The sequence below is a fragment of the Eptesicus fuscus genome, chromosome 5, assembly GCF_027574615.1.
Source record: "Eptesicus fuscus isolate TK198812 chromosome 5, DD_ASM_mEF_20220401, whole genome shotgun sequence".
NCBI classification, from domain to species: Eukaryota; Metazoa; Chordata; class Mammalia; order Chiroptera; family Vespertilionidae; genus Eptesicus; species Eptesicus fuscus.
In genome coordinates this window covers 87,814,329-87,838,023 of record NC_072477.1, presented here as the reverse complement: position 1 = coordinate 87,838,023, position 23,695 = coordinate 87,814,329, and the positions used below count along the sequence as shown (strand labels likewise).

Here is a 23,695-nt window from a genome sequence, read left to right as displayed (position 1 = left end):
ATTTTAAAAAAAGAAATATCAATGATGAGTGAGAATCCTTGATTGGCTGCCTCCTGCACACCCACACCCCCTACTGGGATCGATCCCGCAACCCGGGCATGTGCCCTTCCTTGACTGGAATTGAACCGGGGACCCTTCAGTCCGCAGGCCTGTGGTCTATCCACTGAGACAAACTCTAGGGCTGTCATTTTCTTTTTAATGACTTGTTAATTGTTCAAGAACTGTAATTGGAGGAATAGTTAAAAAAAAATTTAAGGAAAATATAAATAGAAAAAATATGTAGCTTAGGAAATGGGATTCCTCATTCTGTATTAAAAAGCAGCTATGAACTTTGCCGAAACCGGTTTGGTTCAGTGGATAGAGCGTCGGTCTGCGGACTGAAAGGTCCCAGGTTCGATTCCGGTCAAGGGCATGTACCTTGGTTGCGGGCACATCCCTGGTGGGGCGTGTGGAGGAGGCGGCTGGTCGATGTCTCTCTTTCATCGATGTTTCTAACTCTCTATCCCTCTCCCTTCCTCTCTGTAAAAAATCAATAAAATAAATAAATAAAAAGCTATGAACTTTAACCCTGGCCGGTTTGTGGTGAGAGCATCAGCCTGAGGACTGAAAAGTCTTAGGTTCGATTCCGGGTCAAGGGCATGTACCTCCGGGGATGCGTGTTTGTTTTTAAATATATTTTTATTGATTTTTCACAGAGAGAAAGGGAGAGGGATAGAGAGCTAGAAACATCGACCAGCTGCCTCCTGCACACCCCCTACCAGGGATGTGCCAGCAACCAAGGTACATGCCCTTGACCGGAATCGAACCCGGGACCCTTCAGTCCAGCAGGCCGACGCTCTGTCCACGGAGCCAAACCGGTTTTGGCTCCACGTGTCTCTCACGTTGATGTTTCTCTCTCTCCTCCTCTCCTCCCCTCCCTTCCACTCTCTCTAGAAATCAATGGGGGGAAATATCCTCAGGTGAGGATTAAAAGAAAAAAGTGTGAACTTCAGACGTGATACTTAGCCATATCCTTAACATTTTTGAAATTAGCACAGGTGACCAAGAGAAAAGGAAGAAACGACACAGGATTCCAACAAGTGAAGAATTACTCTGTGATCCTGAGAAAGATAACAGAGACCAGGCCCGGGTTGCCGCTCGGAGAGGAGGGTAAGGAATTAAATTGGGTCTCTTGCTGCGACGCCGCGAGTGGGACCCTGGAACCCCGTCTGCAGCGAAGGCCTCGGCTGTTTAAGGAAAAGGCAGACCGGCCGGGCACGGGGACGTCCGGCTTCCGTGAGGCCGAGCTGAAGGAGACGGGGTGCAGAACAGGCCACGGAACAGGAGAGGCGGAGTGACATTTCCTCAGAACCTGGGATTTCCCCTCCCGGCGTCTTCGGACCCCAGTCCTGATGCGGAGAAAAAGCCACCTGCAAGGACGCGAGCGACAAACGGCACCGGAACCGGACACGCCGGCCCTGCCATCGGCCTGTGGGTCTGAGGGACCCGCCCCCGCGGACCGCCAACTCTCCGGTTCCCCCCCGGTGGTTGTAGAACATGACTTGTGTGATGAGTGAGATAAAACACACCTCATGGCACAAAACAAAAGCAAAAAAAACACTTCAATATTTAGAATCTTTAGAGAACATTATTAAAAGATAATCTCACTACATTCACATTTTGATGTATGTGTATGCTTATTATAGATGTACATAAGTTTGAGAACAAACTGCTGAATAGTTTATTTTGAAAATAAAGCAAATTTTAAACAGTTGATTTTTAAAAAAAAACTTAAAATCTTTATTGTTGAGAGTTATTACAGATATAATAACCGCCCAGTGTGAATGAATCAAAATTACACTTTTTTTGTTATATCCGCAAATAATTATTTTATGGTGTGCTGCAGAATTTCAGTAAGTTTGTGTGCTATGAGATGAAAATGGTTGAAAACCGGTTCTTTCTGCTCTGAGGAGAAACAGAAGCGGGCCAGACAGGGGAGTGGCCTAGGAGTCTGTTGGGTGGAACCAGGAGAATACGGGATGAGGGGCATTTTCCAAGAGAGTAAACAATGGCAGGAGAAGAAAATGCCAGGAACTTTTCCAGATTAAATAAACCTAAAAAGACATGCACTGAATGCAACACATTGTCTTGAATTTCCTTTCGAAGTTAAGAACATTATTAGGACAACAGGTGAAATATCAATAAAGAGCCAGGCCCCCGTGGCTCAATAGTTGAGGATCGACCTATGAACAGGAGGTCACGGTTCGATTCCCCGTCAGGGCACATGCCCGGTTGCAGGCTTGATCCCCAGCGGAGGGTGGGGTTGGGGGTGGGGATGGGAGTAGGGGTGGGGGTGGGCGTGCAGGAGGCCGCCGATCAATGATTCTCTCTGATCATTGGTGTTTCTGTCTCCCTCTGTCTCTGAAATCAATATATACATACAGTTAGCTCTATCTGTCTTTTTTAAAGAGCTCTATAGGTAGGATAGCCTTGGCTGCAGGTAACGAACACAATGAGCAGCTTCTGCAGGACAGAACTTTCACGAGCTCTCATTCCCAACCTGCACTTTGGGGGAAACCCGCCAACCCACCGTCAGGCATTACTTGCTTTGGGATTGCCCGGTTCTTAAAAGCCAGAAGAGAAGGGAAGTACAAAACGGAAACTAAAACGAAATTCACGACAGTAATTCCTTAAGGAAAGCTCTTTCTGACGTGACTTAACCAACGGTATAAAACCCTTGGACAAGTTAAGTTTACTTCTGTCTTTGTAACCCGAAGAACCAGGGGAGAGCGCGAACGCAGTCCCCCACTACCACAAATTATGCAGTCGAGTTTCCCACATTTGGGGAAATCGCAGGGGTCAGCACATCCGGAGTGCAATGGATAAGCCTCGCCCTGGGAAAACCACCTTCGTGATCATGGTATCTCCCCTGCCAGGTAAGTATGAGTTGCTCCGCCCAACGGCACCCTCACCCCCACGCACGCCTCCCTCTTCACTCACGCTCACTCTACTCCGCACGCCCCGGCACCCCCGCCGCCCCACCCACCCGAGCGCCATTCTCGCCCGTCGCGACCACAACCCCGGGGGCGACTGGATCTCGGATGCGGGGACGTGGAGGCGCAGGCCGAGTGGGACCGGCAGCCTCTGCGCTCCTGCTCATCTGCATACGCCACGCCCTCGGCCTGACGTCCCCGGCGCCCTGTCTCCGGGTTCTGATCCGGGCCTGTGGCGCGCAGGTGGCCGCGAGGGGACGAGTCCCCGACCCGGGAGGGAGGACCGGGTCTCGCCGCCCCCGGCGCCCGGCAGGTGTTACGGCCCCACGAGGGTGTGGGTCAGGGCCCGGGCGTGCTCTCGCCTTCCTGTCAACGAAAGCGACACGCAGCACAGTGTCCGTTAAACTTAGAGACTGAGATCAGAGTTTCGTCACCAATTTAGCAAGAAATTGTCCGGTTGTTGTTGTTAATCCTCACCCGAGGGTATTTTCCCACTGGTTTTTAGGGAGAGTGGGGGAGAGGGAGAGACAGAGAGACATAGAGAGAAACACATCCCCTGGATGCCTCCTGCACCAGCCCTGACCCGGCAGGGCAGGGAGGAGCCTGCAACCCGGGCACCGGCCCTTGAAGGGAATTGGACTCGGACCCCTTGGCCCGCAGGACACTCCAGCCACTGAGCCAACCCAACCAGAGCAGGATTCAGATTTTTAAAAAAGTAAATATAAATAAAACAAAAATTTTGTTGGCAGGCTGGGCACACACAATACTTCAGACCCAGCACACATTGTTTTAAACATATTTTTATTGATTTTAGAGAGGAAGGGAGATGGATAGAGAGATAGAAACATCAATGAAGAGGGAGAATCATTGATCTGCTGCCTCCTGCACGCCCCCAAATGGGATTGAGCCCGCAACCCGGGCATGTGCCGGTGACGGAAATCAAACCTGGATCCTTTCAGTCTGCAGGCCGACGCTCTATCTACTGAGTAGCTCAGTTACTTAGAGCATCGTCCAGATATGCCAAGGTTGCGGGTTCGATCCCTGGTCAGGGCAAAGGCAAGAACCAACCAATGAATGCATAAACAAGTGGAACAGCACTTGTCCAACACTGGGGCTGTTTAACCTTGACCGTTGAGAGTTTTACAGATGTCTGCCCTTACCTCCCAACCCACTGTCCCCCTCCACCTGGTTCCCTCCCCATCTCGGTGAAATTTTCCAAATTTAACACATCCATGTAATGAACACCCAAATCAAGGAAGAGAACGTTACCAGCAACCCAGATGCCCTCCCTCGCTACCAATTCCCATAAGGCTAACCACTGCCCTAGCTTCTAACAGCATCGATTAGTTTTATTTCCATATTTTCTATAAATGCAGTATGCATTCTTTTGTGTCTGGTTTCATTCAGTCAACATTCTGTACATAAGATCATCCGTGTTGTTACATGTAGGTATATTTCCTTCATTCTTACCACTGTATAGTATGCTATTGCAAGGATATACTAAATTTATCTGTTCTACTGTTGGTAGACCATTGGATAGTTTCTTCTTTGGAGCTCGTTACAAATGGTGCTGCTAAGACCATTCTTGTGCATCTTCAGTTGAACATAGTGCACATTTCTGTTGGGTGTACAGAGCTAGAAGGGGAATTGGTGGGTCCCGGGGTATCCAGGTGAAAAGATTTTGTAGATACTGCCTAAACATTTCCCTAAGTGATTGTATCAGTTTACATTCCCACCAGAAAGAATGAGCAGTGGGTTGCTGCACAAGCTTGTAATATTTGGTACTGTGTTTTTATTTTATTTTATTTTAGGTATTCTGGTGGATGTGCAAGGTTTTTTATTTTAACATTAAAAAAATATATTTTTTATTGATTTCAGAAAGGAAGGGAGAGGGGGAGAGAGATAGAATCATCAATGATGAGAGAAAATCATTGATCAGCTGCCTCCTACAGACCCCACGCTGGGGATTGAGCCCACAACCTGGACATGTGCCCTGACGGGGAATCGAACTGTGACTGACACTCAACCACTGAGCCATGCCGGCCGGGCTTAACTTTTTATTTGGACAACAATTTCATACTTACAGAGAAGTTGCAAGAATAAGACCAAAAATTCATATACGTGCATCACCCAGATATCCCAAATGTTAACATTTTCTACATTGCTTAAAGTTCTTTGTCTTTTCTGCCCTTTGTGTACATCTCTGTGTTTTTTATAGGTTAGGTTTTCTTTTATTTATGGCCAAGTACTATTGTATTGTGTAAATGTACCACAGCTTTTTTTTTTTTTTTTTAATGTATTGATGTTAGAGAGAGGAAGAGAGAGGAAGAGGAAAACATGGATTTGTTGTTCCACTTGTTTATGCATTCATTGGTTGGTTCTTGCATTTGCCCTGACCAGGGGTCAAACCCGCAGCCTTGGCATATCTGGACGATGCTCTAAGAAACTGAGTTACCCAGCCAGGGCTACATCTCTGTTTCTTAAGATAAATAATTTTAATATACTAGTATAACCAACATGATAATCAATGATGCCCCTTAATGTCATCAAATACCCAGAAGACAGATGTTTCCACTTGTCTCAAAATTGGCTTTTTACAGCGGAATTTTTTTGAGTCAGCATCCAAACAAGGTCCCCATCTTGTATTTTGTTGACATATCCATCTTTATCAAACTCTGATTCTCCTGAATGAATGGAGAGTTCTCACCTTTTTTAAAAAATATTTTTTTTTATTGATTTCAGAGAGGGAAGGGAGAGGGAGAGAGAGATAGAAACATCAATGATGAGAGAGAATCATTGATCGGCTGCCTCCTTCACATCCCGCACTGGGGATCAAGCCCACAACCCAGGCATGTGTTTTTAAAAAAATATATATTTTATTGATTTTTAAAAATATATATATTTTATTGATTTTTAAAATATATTTATTGATTTTTTACAGGGAGGAAGAGAGAGGGATAGAGAGTTAGAAACATCGATGAGAGAGAAACATCGACCAGCTGCCTCCTGCACACCCCCCACTGGGGATGTGCCCGCAACCAAGGTACATGCCCTTGACCGGAATCGAACCCGGGACCCTTGAGTCTGCAGGCCGATGCTCTATCCACTGAGCCAAACCGGCTTCGGCCAGGCATGTGTTTTTGACTGGAGTTGAACCCAGGACCCTTTAGTCCACAGGCCGATGCTCCACCCACTGAGCCAAACTGGCTAGGGCGAGTTCTCACCTCTTTAATCTGACATGGCTACTTCCCATTTGATCCCAGTTTAAACTAACCACATCTGTTGATTGCGCCGTGCTGTCTTCAAATACATTTTGTTAATATTTTGACTATGTTTTCTGGTTTCCTCCTTGCATGGATTAGTTTCAATTATGTAGTTTACCACTGCCAGCTTTATTACTTTAAAATCACGTGTGCATATCAATTGCCATTGAAATGAATAGAGAGAAAACACAAGTGATGCTGAAGGACAATATTGGAACTCTTTATAGCCAAGAAATTGAGTCTAATATAGAGTTCTTCCATAAATTCACTAATTTCATTTGACCTCATCTTTTTTTCCCTGCTCATTTTTTTGTGTGTCAGAGTTACAAAGAAAAGTAACAGCTGGTAGAAAGGAAACTCAGATTACATAGGAATGAATACTATAGTTATTCATACCTTTCACTAGAGGCCCGATGCACAAAAATTCGTGCAAGAGTCGGCCTTCCTTCCCCTGGCTGCCGGCACTGGCTTCCCTCCTCTGGCTGCCCACAGGCACCCAGTACCTGGGCTGGCTTCCCTCCGGACCGGCTTGGTCAGGAAGGATGTCCGGAATGACATCCGGAAGACATCTGGTCTAATTAGCATATTACCCTTTCATTATTATAGATTATGTACAGTAATTAAGAAAGAAAACACTGAGTTTAGAATATGTGATGAATAAACGCCAATTTTCTTCCCCCCTTTCAGAAAATAGAAGCACGAGTGTCTGCTGACCAGGATCTCAAACTTTCTGACCTTCTAAAATATTACTTAAGAGAATCACAAGCTGATCTGGCTGGTTTGGCTCAGTGGACAGAGTGTCGGCCTGCAGACTGAAAGGTCCTGGGTTCGATTCTGGTCACGGGCACAAGCCCAGGTTGTTCCCCATTAGGGGGCTTGCAGGAGGCAGCTGATCGATGATTCTCTCTCATCATTGATGTCTCTCTCTCTCTCTCTTTCTCCTTTCCTCTCTAAAATCAATATATATCTATCTATATATCTATATATACATATATATATATTTTAAAAGAGAACCTCAAGATGCTAAGGTAACTTTATAGTTGATTGTTTTTTAAATTAACTATTTAACAAAAAGCCATCTCTTTAAAGTTGTTAGACTTAAGATTGTCAATGGTGATTTATCTCTTGATTTTAAATGATTATTTTTCTTTGTTTCTTTAATTTATTAAGAGAGAGAGAGAGAGAGAGAGAGAGAGAGAGAGCGAGAGAGAGAGAAACATGGATGTGCTGTTCCACTTATTTGCACATTTGTTGATTGATTCTTGGGTGTGCACTGACCGGGGATCGAACCCACAGCCTTACTTATCAGGGCAACACTCTAACCAACTGACCCGCCCAGTCAGGGCTAAAGTATGTGTTCAAGTCTGGTTTGTTTTTTTCTCCTTTTAGTAAATGTAAGTCAGGGGAAAAGAAAATTTTCCTCTTGTAAACTTCGCGTACAATATAGTCTAAAACTTTTTTTATGAATTTGATATACTTAGTCTGGTAAAATACCTGCAAAATTAAAGTAAAACCCCCAAATAACAGTTGTATAGCTAAAGGATTCCTAATTTGGTCTATGTAAGTCTGCTATTGAAGGTGAGAGAAAGAGAGATCCATAAAACAAGGAGAGGTTTTATTTTAAGGCAACTCAAGTTTCCTTTTGGAAATCTGTCTAGGTACAAGACTAAAACTCTTACTAATCAAAGCAATATTTAACAAAAACATCTTAAAAGCATGGAAAACTTAGTGACTCAGATACTCCCAAATCAAAGTTAATTTATGAACTGAGATATTGCACAGAAAATTTCCATTTGATCTGTGATGCTTATCAAATTATAAACACGCTTTTAAATCTGAGGACTGCCCTAGCCAGTTTGGCTCTGTGGATAGAGTGTCAGCCTGTGGACCAAAGGGTCCCGGGTTCGATGCCCAGTCAAGGGCACGTATCTCAGTTGCAGGCCCCTCCCTGGCCTGAGCCCTGGTTGGGCTTGCACAATCGATGTGTGTTTCTCTCACATCGATGTTTCTCTCTGTCTTTCTATCTCTCTCTCACCCTCCCTAAAAAAAAAAAAAAAAAAAATCAATGGAAAATATCCTCGGGTGAGTATTAGCAAAAAAATAAAAATTAATAATAATAATAATAATAAGCTAGATCTTCCATTGCATAGCAACATAAAAAATTTTTTTTAATCTGAGGACTTACTGAAGGTACTTGCAAATATACCATCAATATCAAATTATTGATTTGAGAGAGAGAGAGAGGAAAGGTGGAGCATAGAGGGTTTTTAGGGCAGTGAAACTATTCTGGATGATACTTATGGTGGATACATGTCATCACACATTTGTTAAAAACAACAGAATGTGTAATACTGAGAATGAACTCTAGTATAAGCTTTCAATCAGATTGACTCTTATAAATGATTTACATTGGATGGGCCATGATAAAATGAATTGTTCACTTTTGAAGACTTGAAATTCATTATCCTATATAATAAAAGGCTAATATGCAAATCGACCAAATGGCGGAAGGACCGCTCACTATGACACGCACTGACCACCAGGGGGCAGACGCTCAATGCAGGAGCTGCCCCTGGTAGTCAATGCGCTCCCACAGGGGAAGCGCCACTCAGCCAGAAGCCAGGCTCACGGCTGGCGAGCACAGCAGTGATGGCAGGAGCCTCACCCACCTCCACAGCAGCACTAAGGATGTCTGACTGCTGGCTTAGGCCCACTCCCCACCTAAGCCGGCAGTCGGACATCAGTCAGACATCCCCCGAGGGCTCCCAGACTGTGAGAGGGTGCAGGCCGCGCTAAGGTACACCCCCCCAGTGCACGAATTTCATGCACCAGGCCTCTAGTCCTATATAATAAAAGCTTAATATGCTAAGTGTCTGGTCAACCTGTCAGCCATTCAACCAATCAAAGCGTAATATGCTAATGATATGCTAAGGCCTCTCAACCGCTCGCTATGATGTGCACTGACCACCAGGGGGCAGACGCTCCAACCGGTAGATTAGCTTGCTGTTGGGGTCCAGCTGATTGGGACTGAGTGAGATGGGCTGGACACACCCTGGAGCCCTCCTGGGGTCCCTCCCTGGCTAGCCAACCTCCTGCATCCTTCCCCAGCCCCGATTATGCACCAGTGGGGTCCCTCAGCCTGGCCTGTGTCCTCTCACAATCCGGGACACTTCAGGGGATGTTGGAGAGCAGGTTTCGGCCTGACTGGCCACTATGACGCACATTGACCACCAGCGGGCAGACACTCAATGCAGGAGCTTCCCCCTGGTGGTCAGTGCTCTGGTGGTCAGGAGCCTCCCCCTGGTGGTCAGTGTTCTCTCACAGGGAGAGCACCACTTAGCCAGAAGCCAGTCTCATGGCTGGCAAGTGCAGTGGCGGTGACGGGAGCCTCTCCCACCTCCGTGGCAGTGCTAAGGATGTCTGATTGATGTCTTAGGCCCGCTCCCCTCGAGGAGCGGGCCTAAGCCATCAGTCAGACATCCCCCCAAGGGCTCCCAGACTGTGAGAGGGCACATGCCAGGCGGAGGGAACCCGGCCCCCCGTGTGCACAAATTTTGTGCACCAGGCCTCTAGTTTATACTAATAAAAGGGTAATATGCTAATTAGACTGGACATCTTCTGGACAAAGCCACGGTGGCAGGGGCCGAGGCAGAGGCAGTTAGGGGCAATCAGGTCGGCAGGGGAGGGCAGTTAGGGGCGATCAGGCGAGCAGGCAGAGGCGGTTAGGGGCGATCAGGCAGGTAGGCAGGCGAGCGGTTAGGAGCCAGCGGTCCTGGCAGTCGGAGATCCCCTGAGGGGGTCCCAGATTGGCGAGGGTGCAGGCCAGGCTGAGGGACACCACCCCCGTGCATGGATTTGTGCACTGGGCCTCTAGTTTTATTATAATACTAGAGGCCCAGTGTACAAAATTAATGCCAGCCTGGGCCTCCCTTTGCACCAGCCTTGGCCTGGCACCGCCCACTCACCTGCTCCACCATCCTGCCGCTTTCCTGCTCTCCTCAGGGCCCATGGGGGCCGGCAGCGCCTCCACTGCCACCCACTGCCAGCACCACGTCACTGACGCCCGCCATGTTCCATGCCGCCCCCTGGTGGTCAGCACACGTCTAACTCTCAGTGGGTCGAACTCTCACCCATAGGGAAAATTTGCATATTAGCCTTTTATTATATAGGATGTAGTTGTTAATAGAAAACTTTTTAGAATGAAACATGGCTTTAAAAGTAAATCTAGCCGAAACATGGCTCAGTGGATAGAGCGTCGGTCTGTGGACTGAAGGGTCCCGGGTTCGATTCCGGTCAAGGCATGTACATTGGTTGTGGGCACATCACTGGTGGGGGGGTGTGCAGGAGGCAGCTGGTCGATGTCTCTCTCTCATCAATGTTTCTAGCTCTCTATCCCTCTCCCTTCCTCTCTGTGAAAAATCAATAAAATATATTTAAAAAAATAAAATAAAAGTAAATCTAAGCTCTTTTAGTAAACACAAGAAAGAATTGAAACTTAATTGTAAGAATTAAAACACACACACACACACACTACAATTGCATATCACCATACTCCTTAATTAGAATGGCTAAAATGGAAAAATTCTGACAAAAATTATAGCACCTGGCCCTGGCCGTGTGGGTCAGTTCGTTGGGGGTCATCCCGTACAATGAAGGGCTGCTGGTTCGATTCCGATTCCCGGTGTGGGGCATGCAGGCGGCAGCTGATCAGTGTTGGGCTCTCACATTGATTTTCTCTCTTCTCCCTTCCTCTGTCTCTAAATAGCAATAAACTATTTTTAAAAATTATAGCAACTGGAACTTTCACGCACTGTTAGTGGAAATATGATGCAATACTTTGGAAAAGTGTAACAGTTTCTTTTTTTTTTTTTAATATTTTTTTTGAGGTATTATATGTGTACATATCTTACCATTACCCCCCCACCCCCCACCCACACATGCCCTCCCCCCCCCAGAGATTTGCGTCCATTGTTTATGCTTATATGCATGCATACAAGTCCTTCGTTTGATTTCATAACTCCCCCACCTCTCCCTAACTTTCCCCCTGTAATTTGAAAGTCTGTTTGATGCTTTACTGTCTCTGTATCTATCTTTTTGTTCATCACTTTATAATGATCTTTACTATCCCTAAATGAGTGGGATCATGTGGTATTTTTCTTTCATTGACTGGCTTATTTCACTTAGCATAATGTTCTCCAATTCCATCCAGGAGTTTCTTTAAAAATTAAGCATATATACTCTGGTTTCTCTTCAGATCACATAAATCTTTTGCAACAACAACAAAAATTAAGCATAGACTACAGTTGGGAGGGAACCGGGAGAATGTGCGGTGAGGGGCTTCTTCCAGGAGAGAGGAGGGTAGCAGAAGAGGCTGCAAAAGAGAGTAGGTCAGGCCTGGCCCAGGTGGCTCAGTGGTGGAGCGTGGAAGGGCCCGGGTTCAATTGTCCAGGTCAGGGCGCTCCCTTGATTGCAGGTTCCTTCCCCGCCCCTGTGGGAATCGCGCCAGAGGCAAGCGCTCTCTCTCTCTCTCTCTCTCTCTCTCTCTCTCTCTCTTTCTCTCTGTCTCTCCCCCACCCACTCCCTCCACGCTCCCACGCTCTCTGGAAAGCGGTGAGGATTAACAAAGTAAGTGGATCAGGCCTGTAGACCACTGAGGTTCACACTGGTGATACCTGATTTGGAAAAGCTTATTCAATATCCTTGATGTTTTGTAGTTAAACTATAGAAATTGGGCTCAAACTGACCTGTTTTAAGTGGGGCACTCTGCAGAAAATAGAGTAAAATGGGAGACGCGACAAGGGTTTAAAAGAAAAAGTGCCCTGGGAACAGGGAGCTAGCTACTCGAGGCCTTAGAACCAAGGAGTGCAATTCTAGTTTGAATCTTACATTGAGCTGTCTCATGCCCGTCCTTTTTCTGACATGCAACATGAAAATTAGGTGTAAAGAGGGAGGGAAACAGTATGATCTTGTCTATGGTAACGAACACTATCAGCGGGAGACCCGGGCCGAATTGAATCTTCACACCACCTTTCCTCTTTCCCAGCTCCACAAACCATCCAGCTCCTCCTGTTGTATTGTACCCCGAATCTCACAAAGGACACCTCAAGAAGTCGAATTATGGAGTCATTTATTAAAGGCCGGCGGCTACGAGGGGCAACGTGCTCCAGATCCCGCAGCCCCGAAAAGCTCGCCACATCTGGCTTATATTGGCAGAATATCACAAAGGTATCGATTACATCTTTGGGTTTGGAATGAGGAACCTGGTTTGCACGAAGCAGTTACAGAAGCGAAATTGAGCAAGTTAGTTATCTATAAAGATTAAATATAGTTTTGGGTCTATGGATCACAGAAACACATTATCTGGGGCCACTGAGGCAATTTAGAATAATTGTGCTGTCCTATAAACAGTGAGATCACAATCAATGGGATATTCAAATCACCATCAATGGAGTATTCAATTGATTTGGATAGCATACTTAAGTTCAGAAAATCAAAATGATTTTCCTATTGTTTTAGCAAGCAAATAGGCACAGAATCCAAACAGCAGGGTTAAAGTTAAAACTGCAATTTCTATCTGTGATGATTTCTACCATATTTGATTCCTAGTTTGGAAACCTGTTTCAAAACCACAAATTTTGATAGAAAAGAAACAAAATCCCACTAATAGTAACAAGCACGTGCAGAAAATCCAGCCATGTCTATCTTTAGAGCACACACAGACCAGGGGAGAGCGCGAACGCAGTCCCCCACTACCACAAATTATGCAGTCGAGTTTCCCACATTTGGGGAAATCGCAGGGGTCAGCACATCCGGAGTGCAATGGATAAGCCTCGCCCTGGGAAAACCACCTTCGTGATCATGGTATCTCCCCTGCCAGGTAAGTATGAGTTGCTCCGCCCAACGGCACCCTCACCCCCACGCACGCCTCCCTCTTCACACACGCTCACTCTACTCCGCACGCCCCGGCACCCCCGCCGCCCCACCCACCCGAGCGCCATTCTCGCCCGTCGCGACCACAACCCCGGGGGCGACTGGATCTCGGGATGCGGGGACGTGGAGGCGCAGGCGGAGTGGGACCGGCAGCCTCTGCGCTCCTGCTCATCTGCATACGCCACGCCCTCGGCCTGACGTCCCCGGCGTTCTGTCTCTGGGTTCTGATCCGGGCCTGTGGCGCGCAGGTGGCCGCGAGGGGACGAGTCCCCGACCCGGGAGGGAGGACCGGCTCTCGCCGCCCCCGGCGCCCGGCAGGTGTTACGGCCCCACCGAGGGTGTGGGTCAGGGCCCGGGCGTGCTCTCGCCTTCCTGTCAACGAAAGCGACACGCAGCACAGTGTCCGTTAAACTTAGAGACTGAGATCAGAGTTTCGTCACCAATTTAGCAAGAAATTGTCCGGTTGTTGTTGTTGTTAATCCTCACCCGAGGGTATTTTCCCACTGGTTTTTAGGGAGAGTGGGAGAGAGAGGGAGAGACAGAGAGACATATAGAGAAACACATCCACTGGATGCCTCCTGCAGGAGCCCTGACCCGGCAGGGCAGGGAGGAGCCTGCAACCCGGGCACCGGCCCTTGAAGGGAATTGGACTCGGACCCCTTGGCCCGCAGGACACACTGAGAAAACCGGCTGGGGCAGCAGGAAACTGTTTTACTCCTCTCTCGTCTCTCAGGTTAGATGGTGACCCCGTCGTGCCCCGTGACGGGAACCCTGGGACAGGATATCCGGCCAAGGCGTCCCTTCGCGGTGCGCACGCGTGGGCCGGGGCGGGGGAGGCACGTCTCTGGAATGAAATGAACAGCAATGTCCGCTCCGGCCTGCGGGGCTCCTCCCTCCGGACCGGAGGGTCCTTCCTGAGACCCGGGGGCTGAAGCGCTTCCTCCCCGGCGGTGAGCAGAGTGCTCGGACCACGTGCTCCCTGAGGGGTCGGGCCCGGAGCAGAGCCAGGCAGGAGGCAGGGCTGGAGGTGACAGGGCGCGGGGCGGGTCCGGCTGCGAGAAGAGGGGAAGAACCCATGGCAGATCCTGTTTGTAGCAGTAGTAGTTGTTGTTGTTAATCCTCACCCCGGAATATTTCTTCCATTGCTTTTCAGAGAGAGAGGGGAAGGGAGGTTGGTAGGGGGAGAGGGACAGAAACAGAGAAAGGAAGAGCGAGAGAGAAACAGCGATGTGAGAGTGACCGGACGCTTGGTATTTCTGCCAAAAGTGCACAACCTAAACCCAATCATTAGACAAACCCAAATTAAGGGGCATTCGGTAGGCCTGTGCTTTCAACAGTGTCCAATGCTATGTGATACAAAGACCAGGAACGTTTCCAGATTAAAGAAGTCTAAAGAAACATGCCCTGAGTGCAACACGTTATTTTGAATTTCCTTTTGAAGTTAAGGACATTCCTGGGACAACCGGTGGCATGTGAATAAAGGTCTGTGGACTAGATAAGCATAGTATCAAAGTTAACTTTCTGATTTTTCTTTTTTTAAAATATATTTTATTGATTTTTTTACAGAGAGGAAGGGAGAGGGACAGAGAGTCAGAAACATCGATGAGAGAGAAACATCAATCAGCTGCCTCCTGCACACTCCCTACCGGGTATGTGCCCGCAACCAAGGTACATGCCCTTGACTGGAAATGAACCTGGGACCCTTCAGTCCGCAGGCCGACGCTCCATCCAGTGAGCCAAACCGGCTAGGGCTGATCTTTCTTATTGTAATGAGGATTTTAAGAGAATTATTTGGTTTTAGGAAATTCACACTGAAGTGTTTAAGAGTCAAGAGGCATCATATCTGCAACTTGCTCAAATGGATAAAGATAAAATGAGATGTATAGGTGTGAGTGTGTGTGCGTGTGTGTGTGTGTGTGTGTGTAAAGAGGAAGGACTACACAAATGTGATAATGTGTACATGTGGGGAATCTGGGTGAAAGGTATCCAGGAATTCTTTGTACTTTCCTTACAACTACCTGAAAGTCTGAAATTAAGAGGACGCACACACTGAACCACTTCAGGTTAAGTCAATTGGGTTACTGTCCATTTTTTGACAGTATATTACCAGACAGCGACGCCTCCGGAGCCTCCGAACCTCCCACCTGCAGCTCGAGCCGGACCACACGCCAGGGGGCCTCAGAAGCCGCGTGGAGGCCCCACAGGACGTGGGGACCGCCCCCATCAGACGCAGCAGCTGCACGCGGCCCTGGCTGACACGCTCCCGGAGCACCTGTGCCGCCCGGACAGTCATTCGCCGCCCCTCACGGCCTGGCACACGGGCACCACCTGTGCCATCGGCCCTGCTTCCCGATCGGTGGAGATGTTGAAGGAGATGATTAAACCTGGGATGGAGGTGGCTCCTGTGAACTGTTCTCATGGAACTCACGAGTACCGTGCAGAGACCGTCAAGATGGTGCGCACGGCCGGTGGAAGCTGAGGCCCTGGACCCTGGAGGACCTGCGATCCGAACTGGGCTCACCGAGGGCAGCGGCGCCGCGGAGGTGCAGCTGAAGCAAGGGCCCGCTCTCAGGATCACGCTGCATGCCGCCTGCATGGAAAAGTGTGACGAAAACACCCTGTGGCTGGACTACCGGGATATTTGCAAGGTGGTGGGAGCGGGCAGCAAGATCTACGTGGAGGATGGACTTATTTCTCTGCAGGTGAAGGAGAAAGGTGCTGACTTCCTGGTAACAGAGGTGGAGATTGGTGGTACTTTGGGCAGCGAGAAGGGTGTGAACCTCCCTGGGGCTGCTGTGGACCTGCCCGCCTGTCAGAAAAGGACATCCAGGATCTGAGGTTTGCGGTAGAGCAGAAGGTAGATATGGTGTTCGAGTCTTTCACACGCAAGGCATCTGATGCCCATGAAGTCAGGAGTGTCCTGGGGGGAAAAGGAAAGAACAGCCAGATAATCAGCAAAATGGGAAATCTCGAAGGAGTTCGGAGGTTTGAGGAGATCCTGGGAGCCAGTGATGGGATCATGGTGGCTCGTGCTGATCTAGGCATTGAGATTCCTACAGAGAAGGCCTTCCGTGCTCCAAAGATGGTGATCGGGCGGTGCAGCTGAGCTGGGAAGCCTGGCATCTGTGCCACGCAGGTGCTGGAGCGCATGATCAAGAAGCCCCGCCCCCACCAGGCCTGAGGACAGTGATGTGGGCAGCGCAGTCCTGGATGGAGCTGACTGCACCATGCTGTCTGGAGAGACGGCCACAGGGGACTGACTGCCCCTGGAGGCTGTGCGCATGCAGCACCTGATTGCCCGGGAGGCAGAGGCCGCCATCTACCGCTTGCAATTATTTGAGGAACTTCGCCGCCTGGCGCCCTTACCAGCGACCCCCCAGGAGCCACCGCCACGCCCGCCGTAGAGGCCTCCTTCAAGGGCTGCAGCGGGGCCATAATCGTCCTCACCAAGTCTGGCAGGTCTGCTCACCAGGTGGCCAGGTACCGCCCCCCGTGCTCCCATCATTGCTGTGATCCCTAATCAGCAGACAGCTCGCCAGGCCACCTATACCGAGGCATCTTCCCTGTGGTGTGTAAGGACCCAGTGCAGGCGGCCTGGGCTGAGGACCTGGACCTCCGGGTGAACTTGGCCATGCATGTTGGCAAGGCCCGAGGCTTCTTCAAGAAGGGAGATGTGGTCATCGTGCTGACCGGGTGGCGTCCTGGCTCTGGCTTTACTAACACCATGTAGTGCCTGTGTTGTGGCGGGCCCCAGAGCCCCTCTTCCAGCCCCTGTCCCCTCCCGTCCCCCAACCCATCCCTTAGGCCAGCGATGCCTGCAGTGCTCACTTGGAGCTGTAGTGTGGCACTGATGGGCTGGGGCTTCAGGGAAGAAGATTAAGGCCTCTGTGAAGCATGGCTATTTTTTAAAAATGTTTTTTAAATTTTTATTGATTTCAGAGAGGAAGGGAGAGGGAGAGAGAGATAGAAACATCAATAACGAGAGAGAATCATTGATTGGCTGCCTCCTGCATGCCCCACACTGGGGATGGAGCCCACAGCCCAGGCATGTGCCCTTGACTGGAATCAAATCAGGGACCCTTCAGTCTGCAGGCTGACACTATCCACTGAACCAAACCAGTGAGGGCAAGCATGGCTATTTTTAAGACCCTGCTCAGCTGAGGTATAATCCAGAGCCAGGCTGCCCATCTTACAGCCATACCCAAGCAAGGCAGGCAGGGGTGCAGGACTGGAGGCTCCGAAGCTGAACATAGTGGGCAATAGCTCCTGCTTCTCCTCTGTGCACTCCATTCAGTTCTGCTGGAAGCCAATTCCAGCATGTCATAATTGCAAGAGTTTCATCAAAAGGTTGATGGAACTTGGGAACTCAACAAGGACTGAGTCACATATGTTGTCACCTGTTGGGAATGGCTAAAGGCATTTCCCCAAACCTGTAAAGGATGCATTAAATTGATTGTTTGCTGCCAGACAGCTCAGGGCATCTTTTTTTTTTTTTTTTTCCAGGGCATCTTAATCTACATGTTATTGCCTCCTGTTGGCCAAACACCTGAACAGCCAAAGGCAATTCCCCAATCTGACAATGCTTCTGTATGAAACCCTACCCTTTGAAGTGTATATCTCCACCTTGCCTTAGGACAAATGGTGTTAATAAAAAGCAAGGGGTCCTGAGACAAGGAGAACTTAGTTTCTTTAGCTAGGCTGCTCTGACCCCCAATGCCTTTCAAAATTATCTTTCGTCTCTGGACTCTTACTTAATCTACACACAGCCTTTCTCCAGATTGCTGAACCCTTCTACATGCCGGATCAAGACCCAATGGCGCTACAGTTCCTGTAGAAATGGACACTCAGAGAACTCCCAAGACTGGCCTGGGTCAGAAGATAGCCGGCTAGAGAGAGCAGTGGTTCCAGTTTCAGCAGACTCTGTCTGGCCCTGGCCTTCACTGGCTTCTCCAATCCCCTCAATCTCCCCTACTCCCATCTCATGCACTATGTGCCTCTGTTCTTGCACTCCACTCAGCTGTCACTGCAGACAAACTCCATCCTCCACCTTCATTATCCCCACTACTGTAGCCGCCTCTAGGCCTGTTGCTATAGAGCCTACCTGTATGTCAGCCTACCTATAATAAACAGCAGCTGAAGAAGAAAAAAAAGGAAATCAGACAACATAGATCTTAATTTTAATGAGGAATTTGATACTCCTTATACCCTTCATGGATAAAATGGAGAAATGATGGTTGATGATACTATAAAGAGGAGAATTCATAACTACCTAAATAACTGAAACCAGAAGCATTTGAGATTTTTGTCCCTCATCATGCATATGTCATTAGTTTTGAATCAAATAGACTGTTAGAAAACATCTCTACAGGTTTGGATGTTCTTACGTCGACCCTCTATGCCTGTTCTGGATTCAATTGTGACCTGACAACAACAACAAAAAGATGTTAAGAAAGTAAAAACAGACTGGCTGCTGGAGCCTCGTAATCCCCTCCCCAAGAATATGAAAGTGATGATGACTCTTATGAAGTGTTGGATTTAAGTGAGTATGCAAGAAGACACCACTGGTGGAATCATGTTTTTGGCCACAGTTCAGGACCTATGGTAGAAAAATACTCAGTAGCTACCCAGATTGTAATGGGTGGAGTGACTGGCTGGTGTCCAGGATTTCTGTTTCAGAAAGTTGGAAACTAGCAGCAACTGCAGTAAGTGGTGGCTTTCTTCTCCTTCAGATTGCTAGTTACAGTGGCTATGTGCAAACTGAATGGAAAAAAGTTGGAAAAGGTGTAAACCAAGCAAAAAGACAGATTAAGAAACAAGCAACTAAGGCAGCACCTGAAATCAGCAACATCACTAAGAGGCCTCAGAATTTGTCAAACAGAACCACATTGGGATATCCAGTGGCTTTGTGGGAGGCTTTTTGCTAGGCCTTACATCTTAAGGATATGAGTGTTCTACCACAGCGAGTCAACTGTGAGAAAAGAAGTGGGGGTGACAAGTCAGTCTCTCAATATTACATGCCACCCTACTCTCTAGGGTGACAAGAAACAACTAGCTGGACAATTTAAAATCCAAAAGTTAGCATATTGCCGTTTGAAGTTTGGCAATCTAGTATATGCTGTAAAACAACCTATATGGTATGCATACAATAGTATTCTTGATCAAAACAGGGCTGTCATTTATTTAAATTAGATGTTCTTCATTGTGCTTTATAGTATAGTGCCAATAAATAAAAATTTATATTATAGCTGCAACATTTGGGAAGACTTTTTAAAAATATGTGTTTGCAGCCCTAACTGGTTTGGCTCAGTGGATAGAGCGTCGGCCTGTGGACTCAAGGGTTCCAGGTTTGATTCTGGTCAAGGGCATGTACCTTGGTTGTGGGCACATACCCAGTAGGGAGTGTGCAGGAGGCAGCTGATCGATGTTTCTCTCTCATCGATGTTTCTAACTCTCTAGAATTGTTTTTTCCCCCTGCCATTCTTACTTTGCTTATACAATAACTATAATAAACAATTTTAAGGAAGGCTCTTCTAAGGAAATATCACATGTTTAAAGCTTTCTTTCTTTTTTTTTTGGTGTCTGTAGTTGTAAAATATCTTCTTGTATATAAGCTTCTAATTTTTTTATTAATTTGCTAGAGGCCTGGTGCATGGAATTCATGCATGGGGGGTGTCCCTCAGCCCAGCCTGCACCCTCTCCAATCTGGGATCCCTCTCACAATCCAGGACTGTTGGCTCCCAACTGCTCGCCTGTCTGCCTGCCTGATTGCCCCCAACCACTTCTGCCTGCCAGCCTGATCAACCCCTTAACCACTCCCCTCCCCTGCCAGTCCGGTCACCCCTAACTGTCCTTCCCTGCAGGTCTGGTTGCCCCCAACTGCCCTCCCTTGCAGGCATGGTCACCCCTAACTGCCCTCCCCTGCCGGCCTGGTCACCCCTAACTGTCCTCCCCTGCAGGTCTGGTTGCCCCTCACTGCCCTCCCCTGCAGGCCTGGTTGCCCTTAACTGTCCTTCCCTGCAGGCCTGGTTGCCCCCAACTACCCTTCCCTGCTGGCCTGGTCACCCCTAACTTCCCTCCCTTGCCAGCTGGGTCACCCCTAACTGCCCTCCCCTGCCAGCCTGGTCACCCCTAACTGCCCTCCCCTGCAGGTCTGATTGCCCCCAACTGCCCTCCCCTGCAGGCCTGGTCACCCCTAACTGTCCTCCCCTGCAGGTCTGGTTGCCCCCAACTGCCCTCCCCTGCAGGCCTGGTCACCCCCAACTACCCTCCCCTGCAGGCCTGGTCACCCCTAACTGCCCTCCCCTGCAGGCCATCTTTTGGCGGCCATCTTGTATCCACAAGGGAGTGGCCATCTTTGACCACATGGGGGCAGCCATGTTGTGTGTTGGAATGACAGTCAATTTGCATATTAGGCTTTTATTATATAGGATTTATCTTGGTAGCCTGAGCAGAACTAATTATTTTGAGGGTACATATAGTTGGTTCACTGATTTATTATATTAACTTTGAGCTCTAAAAGTCCTAATTATTAATTTGGCCTCTTCACAAAATGATAAAAATTACCTTAAAATACTTAGTAAAAGAGTATGAATTTACTGTCTGAAGAACTGTGGTTCTATATAATTATGAAATGTAGCTCAAAGAGAATTGTCTCCTTCATCTAGAGATATAAGTGCTAAGGCTTTCAAACTTTTGGTAGCATTGTGTTGGTTGAACACTAGGCCATATGACTTGATTCTCAGGGCCGACATCACACTCGCTCTGAGGCTCCTTTGCCCAGAAAAGCTTCCTGTGTTGTTTTTTTTTTGTCCATAGACTTCTAGGTTGGAATAGGGAAAAAATGTCAGAACAGTGTTGGAGTCTTCAGATTGGAAAGACTGCAGATATTTTGTAAAAATAAGGCATTTGATACTTTGGAGATTGGGTGCTTTCATTATCTCAAGACTCCTTAAAATTGAATGTGAGATTGATCTTCATGTTCTTTCTTTACTCTCATTAATGCCTCAGATACAATGCTAAATAAAACTCAGAAATGATTTTGCTTTAAAAATAAATAGCTATAACCAAAAAATATTGACTAATAAGTTAATACCAATTAATACAGAAAGAAAACAAAAACTTTAGCCTTTTTTGGTGTCACGTACTTTTTAAAAGAAATCTTTATTGTTGAGAGTCTTACAGCTGTCCTTCTCTCCCCCCCACCCCCATCCCCTCCATTGCCAACCTCCACCCAGCTCCTGTTCTGCCCCAGGCCCCTTCCACCTTATTGTCTGTGACCATAGCTTATGCATATATGCATATAAATTCTTTGGTTACTCTCTTCCCAATGACTCTTCCCCCTTCCCTCTGAGATTCATCTGTCTGTACCATGTTTCCAAGCCTCTGGTTCTAGTTTATTCATTGGTTTATTTTGTTCATTAGATTCCTTGTTTGTTTATTGATTTCAAATGTTGATCGATATGTATTTATTGCTATTTTATTGTTGTTGTTGCCCTCCTCCTCCTCCTCCTCCTCCTCCTCTTTCTTCTTCAAGAAAGCCCTTCAACCACTTTAGCATCGGATCAAAAAAAGTTTACTACACAGTGTTTTAATAAACAGCTTATTCTGTTTACTTCATTTAAATTGTTATTGCAGTTTTATGCACAACCTTAAACTTGATATTAATAAACTGATTTGCCAAGTGAAAAAAAAAAAAAAAAAAAAAAAAAAAAAAAAAAAAAAAAAAAAAAAAGAAAGCCCTTCAAGCCCTAACTGGTTTGGCTCAGTGGATAGAGCGTAGGCCTGCAGACTGTAGGGTCCCAGGTTTGGTTCTGGTCAGGGGCATGTACCTTGGTTGCAGGCACATCCCTGGTGGGGGGTGTACAGGAGGCAGCTGATGGATGTTTCTCTCTCATCGATGTTTCTAACTCTCTATCCCTCTCCCTTCCTCTCTGTAAAAAAAATAAAATATACATGTTAAAAAAAAAGAATGCCCTTCAACATTTCATGTAATACTGGTTTGGTGGTGATGAGCTCCTTTAGCTTTTTCGTGTCTGTGAGGCTCTTTATTTGACATTCAATTCTAAATGATAGCTTTTCTGGATGGAGTAATCTTGACTGTAGGTCCGTGCTATTCATCACTCTGAATCTTTCTTGCCACTTCCTTCTGGATTGCAAAGTTTCTGTTGAGAAATCAGCTGCATTCATATGGATGCTCCCTTGTAGGTAACTAACTGCTTTTCCCCCAAAATATATTTTTGTTGATTTCAGAGAGAAAGGGAGAGGGAGAGAGAGATAGAAACATCAATGATGAGAATCATTGATCAGCTTCCTTTTGCATGCCCCACACTGGAAATTGAGTCCACCACACAGACATGTGTCCTGACTGGGAATCAACCTCTGAGCCACACCGGTTGGGCCTTAAACTCATATTCTTTTTTTTTTTTAAATTAAATATCTTTATTTTTTTTAGAGAGGAAGGGAGAGGGAAAGAGAGATAGAAATATCAATAATGAGAGATAATCATTAATTGGCTGCCTCCTGCACACCCCCTACTTGGGATCAAGCCCACAACCCAGGCATGTGCCCTTGATCGGAATCCAACCTGGGACCCTTCAGTCCACAGGCTGATGCTCTATCCACTGAGCCAAACCAGGTAGGGCCATAACTCATTCTTTTTTTTTTTTTTTTATAAATATTGGTTTATTGACTCATTTTTTAAAATATATTTTATTGATTTTTTACAGAGAGGAAGGGAGAGAGATAGAGAGCCAGAAACATCGATGAGAGAGAAACATCAATCAGCCGCCTCCCGCACGCCCCCCACTGGGGATGCGCCCACAACCAAGGCACGTGCCCTTGACCTGAATCGAACCCGGGACCTTTCAGTCCGCAGGCTGACGCTCTATCCACTGAGCCAAACCAGGTAGGGCCATAACTCATTCTTGAGTAAGCAAATTGTCCTGGATATGTGTAGGGAAATCAGTTTGGCATGATGGATTGAACCATATTATGGAGGGCCATCAAGAATACTTCAGAATAAGGTGAACAGATCAGGAGGTAAAGATGAACTATCAGGACTTTTTAGAAAGGAAATCATCCAAAGCAAAGATGTGCTGGAAGAGGATCCCTCTGCCAGTAGAGAGTAGCATGGATTGCAGAGGGAACAAAAGCAAAACAAGGCTGTCATAGGAGCCTATATCAATAGTCAAGCTGAGGGGTAGGGAGATCAGATGTGGATGACAGACGTTGCTAAGAGATCTACAGACTTGGGAAATGAGGACTCATCCAGGGACAGAGAAAGAAGTCAACCAAGAGTCTAAGGACTTTCAGTCTATAGCAGTTGTAAGGATGGAGGAAGTGACAGAAATCAAGAGTCAAAAGCAGCTATTGGCCCTGCCAGGGGGGCTCAGTTGGTTAGAGCGTCATCCGGATAAAAGGTAGTGGGTCCGATCCCGGTCACGACACATACAAGAAATCAACCAATGAATGAATAAGTGGAGCAACAAATAGATGTTTCTCTCTCTCTCCCTCCTTGCTCTCTCCCTAAAA

At 47.3% G+C, this 23,695-nt stretch overlaps 2 non-coding genes and 2 pseudogenes across 2 annotated transcripts; 2 read left to right on the top strand and 2 right to left on the bottom strand.

The window, feature by feature from the left end:
* Positions 1-2,759: 2,759 nt before the first annotated feature.
* On the bottom strand, positions 2,760-2,923 carry LOC114229963 (U1 spliceosomal RNA). Its single transcript, XR_008556192.1, has one exon. It is a non-coding gene; the product is annotated as a U1 spliceosomal RNA (small nuclear RNA).
* A 10,033-nt stretch (positions 2,924-12,956) lies between these two features.
* LOC129149196 (U1 spliceosomal RNA) lies at positions 12,957-13,120 on the bottom strand. The gene has a single exon (XR_008556190.1). It is a non-coding gene; the product is annotated as a U1 spliceosomal RNA (small nuclear RNA).
* A 2,005-nt stretch (positions 13,121-15,125) lies between these two features.
* Positions 15,126-17,660, top strand: LOC103300308 (pyruvate kinase PKM-like; annotated as a pseudogene).
* A 995-nt stretch (positions 17,661-18,655) lies between these two features.
* On the top strand, positions 18,656-19,132 carry LOC103300310 (FUN14 domain-containing protein 1-like; annotated as a pseudogene).
* The last annotated feature ends 4,563 nt before the right edge of the window (positions 19,133-23,695 follow it).